This window comes from Vipera ursinii (assembly GCF_947247035.1).
Source record: "Vipera ursinii genome assembly, chromosome: 3".
NCBI classification, from domain to species: Eukaryota; Metazoa; Chordata; class Lepidosauria; order Squamata; family Viperidae; genus Vipera; species Vipera ursinii.
In genome coordinates this window covers 189,103,044-189,109,613 of record NC_139516.1, presented here as the reverse complement: position 1 = coordinate 189,109,613, position 6,570 = coordinate 189,103,044, and positions in this window count along the sequence as shown.

The window sequence follows — 6,570 nt, the reverse complement described above, 5'->3', positions numbered from 1 at the left end:
ACATATGCAGACACATTTTCAGATGCCCACTAGATGGCAACAAAGAGGTCCAGAGCAGGCTTACTTATTTCCCTCCATTTGGTGGCCAGGGTTTGTAGCCCAGATATGGTAACCCTATACAATACTATATCCTTAAACTCCTAGTTAAATGAATCATTTTTAATGTTTCTGTGTTTTAATATATTCAGGGGTAGTTGAGCCTGGCAGGCAACTTACTGTCTCAAGAGGGGACACTAAGAAGGTTTTGAGCTCACTAACTAACTTGCAGATATCTTGAAAAGGTTTTTCAGAAGTGGTTAGCCGTTGCCTGCTTACTAGGGCTGAGGGGGAGTAATTAGCCCAAGGTTACCCAGATGGCCTAGTGTTTAAGGTGGGAGTAGAACTGAGAGTCTCCCAGTTCTAACCTGTTGCCTTAACCACTACACCAAATTGGCTGTCAGTTTCAAAGTTTGGCAGTCAGAAATTGCCTAAAATGATAGGAAAGAACAGGAGGTAACAGATGAGGCTGACTAGGATTGTAGGCAAGATAGTGTGCCTCCATCACCTGAACTGTCAATAAACACCCAGCTGATCCCATTTGCCCCCAGTCACCTAATATTACCACTTTTTGAATAAATGGATGCTAACTCCATCAGATTTTATATATTTTGCTGCTGCTACTGGATGGTGTTGGCCAGGATGTCTGTATGTGTGTATCTTACCTATATTACTTTGATACAGATGCATCTTTAATAATTTAAGGATGCCCAGTTTTGGGGTTAAGAAAATACTGAGGGCAGTATCATGGGGGCATTGCAATATTGTGCTACTAGGTTGTACTGTAGTAGGTGCAAGTGAGGCAGGTCAATTTTTTTTTAAAAAAACATAATTGGGAACAGTACATACGAATTCCCCTTCATGGATTACTGCCTTGTCGTGGTGAAGGGGCTTGCGTAATTCAATGAAGCTATGAGCTATGCCTTACAAGGCCACCCAAGACGGACAGGTCATAGCAGAGAGTTCTGACAAAATGTGATCCACTGGAGAAGGAAATGGCAACCCACTCCAGTATCATTGCCATGAAAACCCCATGAATAGTACCAAAAGGCAAAAAGATATGACGCTGGAAGATGAGCCCCTCAGGTCGGAAGGCGTCCAATATGCTACTGGGGAAGAGCAGAGGGCTAGTACTAGTAGCGCCAGAAAGAATGAAGTGACTGGGCCAAAGCTGAAAGGACACTCAGCTGCGGATGTATCTGGTGGTGAAAGGAAAGTCTGATGCTGTAAAGATTTTTTCTCCATAGGAACCTGGAATGTAAGATCCATGAATCAAGGAAAGCTGGACATGGTCAAACAAGAGATGACAAGACTGAACATCTTCATCTTAGGAATCAGTGAACTAAAATGGACAGGAATGGGTGAATTTAATTCAGATGACCATCAGGTATACTACTGAGGGCAAGAATCCCTCAGAAGAAATAGAGTAGCCTTCATAGTCAATAAAAGAGTAGGAAAAGCAATACTGGGATACAATCCCCAAAATGACAGAATGATCTCAGTTCGAATCCAAGGCAAACCATTCAATATCACAGTAGTCCAAGTCTATGCCCCAACCACGGGTGCTGAAGAGGATGAAATTGACTGGTTCTATAAAGCCCTACAGCACCTTATAGAACTAACACCAAAAAATGATGTCTTTATCATCATGGGAGATTGGAATGCTAAAGTAGGAAGCCAAAAGATAACCGGAATAACAGGCAAGTTTGGCCTTGGAGTACAAAATGAAGCAGGGCACAGGTTGATAGAATTTTGTCAAGAGAATACGATGGTCATAGCAAACACTCTTTTCCAACAACCCAAGAGACGGCTCTACACATGGACATCACCAGACGGTCAACACAGAAATCAGATTGACTATGTGCTCTGTAGGCAAAGATGGAGAAGCTCTATACAGTCAGTAAAAACAAGACCAGGAGCTGACTGTGGCTCAGACCATGAGCTTCTTGTTGCAAAGTTTAGGATTAAACTGAAGAAAGTAGGGAAAAGCACTAGGCCACTCAGGTATGAATTAAATCATATCATGGTTGAATATACAGTAGAGGTGACAGATTTAAGGAATTAGATCTGATAGACAGAGTGCCTGAAGAACTATGGACAGAGGTTCGCAACATTGTACAAGAGGTAGCAACTAAAACCATCCCAAAGAAAAAGAAATGCAAGAAAGCAAAATGGCTGTCTGAGGAAGCTTTGCAAATAGCTGAGGAAAGGAGGGAAGCGAAAGGCAAGGGAGAAAAAGAAAGATACGCCCAATTGAATGCAGAATTCCAGAGAATAGCTAGAAGAGATAAGAATGCCTTCTTAAATGAACAGTGCAAAGAAATAGAAGAAAACAATAGAATAGGGAGGACCAGAGATCTCTTCAAGAAAATCGGAGAGATGAAGGGAACGTTTCATGCAAAAATGGGCATGATAAAGGACCAAAATGTCAGGGACCTAACAGAGGCAGAAGAGATTAAGAAGAGGTGGAAAAATTACACAGAAGAACTATACAAGAATGATCTTAACGTCCCTGATAATCACGATGAAATGGTCACTGACCTCGAGCCAGACATCCTAGAATGTGAATTGAAGTGGGCCTTAGAAAAACTGAGCAACAGCAAAGCTAGTGGAGGTGACAATATTCCAGCTGAGCTATTCAAAATCTTAAAAGACAATGCAATAAAAGTGCTACACTCAATTTGCCAGCAAATTTGGAAAACTCAACAGTGGCCACAGGAATGGAAAAGATCAGTTTACATTCCAATTCCAAAGAAAGGCAGTGCCAAAGAATGTTCAAACTATCGCACCATTGCACTCATTTCACATGCTAGTAAAGTTATGCTTAAAATCCTACAAGCTAGACTCCAGCAGTATGTGGATTGAGAACTACCAGAAGTATAGGCAGGATTTCGAAGAGGCAGAGGAACTAGAGATCAAATTGCCAACATACGCTGGATCATGGAGAAAGCTAGGGAGTTCCAGAAAAACATCTACTTCTGCTTCATTGACTATGCTAAAGCCTTTGATTGTGTGGACCACAACAAATTGGCAAGTTCTTAAAGAGATGAGAGTACCAGACCATCTTATTTGTCTCTTGAGAAACCTATATGCGGGTCAAGAAGCAACAGTGAGAACTGGACATGGAACCACTGATTGTTTCAAAATTGGGAAAGGAGTCCAGCAAGGCTGTATACTGTCGCCTTGCCTATTTAACTTATATGCAGAGCACATCATGAGAAAGGCAGGGCTAGATGAATCAAAAGTTGGAATTAAGATTGCCAGGAGAAATATCAATAACCTAAGATATGCAGATGATACCACTCTAATGGCAGAAAGTGAAGATGAACTAAAGAGCCTCTTGTTGCGGGTGAAGAAGGAGAGTGCAAAAGTTGGGTTGAAACTTAACATTAAGAAAACCAAGATCATGGCATCCGGCCGTCTCAATTCCTGGCAAAATGATGGGGAAGGAATGGAGGTAGTGACAGATTTTATTTTCCTGGGCTCCAAGATCACTGCAGATGGGGACTGTAGCCAAGAAATTAAAAGACGCTTGTTTCTGGGGAGGAAAGCCATGGCAAATCTAGACAGCACACTAAAAAGCAGAGACATCACCCTGTCAACAAAAGTGCGTATAGTCAAGGCTATGGTCTTCCCAGTTGCAATGTATGGCAGTGAAAGTTGAACTATAAGAAAGGCTGAGCACCAAAGAATTGAGGCCTTTGAACTATGGTGCTGGAGAAGACTCCTGCGAGTCCCTTGGATTGCAAGGCGATCAAACCGGTGAGTCCTAGAGGAGATCAACCCTGACTGCTCTTTAGAAGGCCAGATCCTGAAGGTGAAACTCAAATACTTTGGCCACCTAATGATAAGGAAGGACTCACTGGAGAAGAGCCTAATGCTGGGAAAGATTGAGGGCAATAGAAGAACGGGACGACAGAGAATGAGGTGGATGGATGGAGTCACTGAAGCAGTAGGCGTGAGCTTAAATGGATTCCAGAAGATGGTAGAGGACAGGAAGGCCTGGAGGAACATTGTCCATGGGGTCGCGAACATGACTTCGCAGCTAAACAACAACAACATATGAATTCAATTTAGGTATGTAGCAATGCAGCCAGGCATTGTAAAAACAGTTAATGCCACATTTTTGAGAAGTAGTAGCTGCAGTTAATTTTTTGCTGATTGGACCATATGTGGATTACTCTATTTAGTTCTTGGTGCTGCTTTTAAGAATGAGATTAACATATGGTAACATACAGTATTCTAAAATAGCATGACAAAGCTGGTGAAAGCTCTTGAAACTACATCAGGTGAGGCAATGGATCTACAGAAGGAATGATTGATAAAATATGATAGTAATCCAATTATCTGAAGGCTTGTGATTGAATGGTGGAAGCTGCTTGTTATGTATTGCTCTAGAACCAAGACTGATTGATGATTATGTACTACCAATACTTTTTTGACTTCTAGCAACCATATAGATTTTCTTCTTGATGACCTATTCCTAACCTAACCTTTCAAGTCTCCCAATGATGCATCATCATCACTGTAACTGTGTCCAGCCACCTTGCTGCTGTTGTCTTCTTCTCTTTACTTCCACCATTCCCTGCATTAAAGTCTTCTCCAGAAAGCTGGATCTTTGCATATGATGTCCAAATTGAGATGATTTGAGCCTGATCACTTATGCCCCTAGTGACAACTCTGGATTCATTTGGTTTATGTTCTATCCATTTGTTTTCTTGGCTGTCCATGATATTCTCTGGAAGCTTCTCCGATTGGAAGCAAGACTAGAACTAAATGTCAAAATACTGGTCGTAAGCAGTTTTCCACTAAACATTAGGAGAAGAGTTGCCAAATAGACATACAGCATCTTTTACTCTATTGGAAGTACATAAACAGAAAGTGAATAATTATTATTTAGAGATAAGGTAGTTCTGTCCTGCATTAAAAAAGAGACACACAAGTGTCTTTTATGGTGAATCCCAGTTCTATGATTCTGTGAAGTCAGACCATTTGATTGCTTTTTATATGCTAATAGAATATTCTTGTGAATATAATCTTTTTGCCATGGAGACAGGCTCAGCAATTTGAATGGACTTTAAAAACCTTTTTTTTTCTAGGCAGGCAAAAAGTGGATGCACAAGGTTTCCTGTTCTATGAAACATATTCATGTGCAAGGGTTTTCCCCCCCCCATAATTTATTGCTGCATTGTTCTTTATGACTTAACAGATCTCTTTCAAAGAATTGCCATCTCTGTTTTTAACTATTTCTTATATATACAGATTTCTCTTAAATGCAGTTTCCTGAACCCAGTTTATTGATTTTGGAATTAGTAACCTATCTCTTTGTTCATGAGATTAGACTGTACATACCAGTTATAATATGAACTTGCTGCTGTGTGGGAACTAATTAATATAGACAAGTATATCGAGAAATTTACAGTGTCCTTTTAGCTTCTAACTTATTATTGTACATGCTTTGTACTCTATATTGCTTGAGGAAATGCATTATCCATTCTGGAAAAGTTTGGTTATTTACTTAAATTTATTGACTACCCAACTACAGGGGACTTTCAGAGAATGTCTCAGAGAACAGAAGATGTGACATTCTTTCTCATTCTGCATTTACTATAAAAATCTCTTTCATGTGATGGAGCTGGGTCTTGCAAAAGCTCATAAAAACTTTTAATCTTAAAAGATGCTTGTGATTTTTGTATTCCTACTAAGAATGCCATGTGTAACACAATCGTTTCAGTGTTTAAAAAGTAATTTAGCATAATTTTAACTACCCACCTTTTTGTCCAAAAGATGAGTGCAGTTCTTGATCCCCAGAGGTTACATACCATAACACAGTTTTAGAATTATAACTCTCCAGTCACTGATATATGTACTTTAGCTGCTCAAATTACTTGTCTACTGTATGGCAATTTCAGTATCATCTTGGAATAAAATTGCAAATACTTGAGTAATTTTATGTGTTATCTTCCGCACATCTATTGTAACTAATGCTTATAGATAATGTGATTGTCTTGGCCTCAAATATTTTCAATGTCAGCTGATACAATATGGCAATAATAAAATCCCACAGTCAATACTTTATTCAGCTTGGCACATATTGCAGAGCATATAAATGGTAATATTCATCTTAATTTAGATACTTTCATGAATTTGTGTTTGGTGCTTTCAACTCAGTGTTTAGGCAACTTCTGGCTTACTAGCAGGCTTTTTGGTAAGATTTTTGGAAGTGGCTTGACATTGCCTTCTGCCTAAGGCTGACAGAGAGTAACTGGCCCAAGGGCACAAATCTGGAATTGTGCCTAAGGCATGACTGAAACTCACGGTCTCCTAATTTCTAGCCTGATGCCTTATCCCTGCACCAAACTGGCTCATTTTATGTACATTTACATACATTTAAATTTATGTATCTGTATACCTCTCCTAAAAGTAGGTTCAAGGCACTGAAATGCCACGGCGATTTTTGAATGGCAGTTCTAAAAATATTCTTACAAAATATGAGTGTGCATTTAATAAAAATAATGCATTTCTGTAAATTCA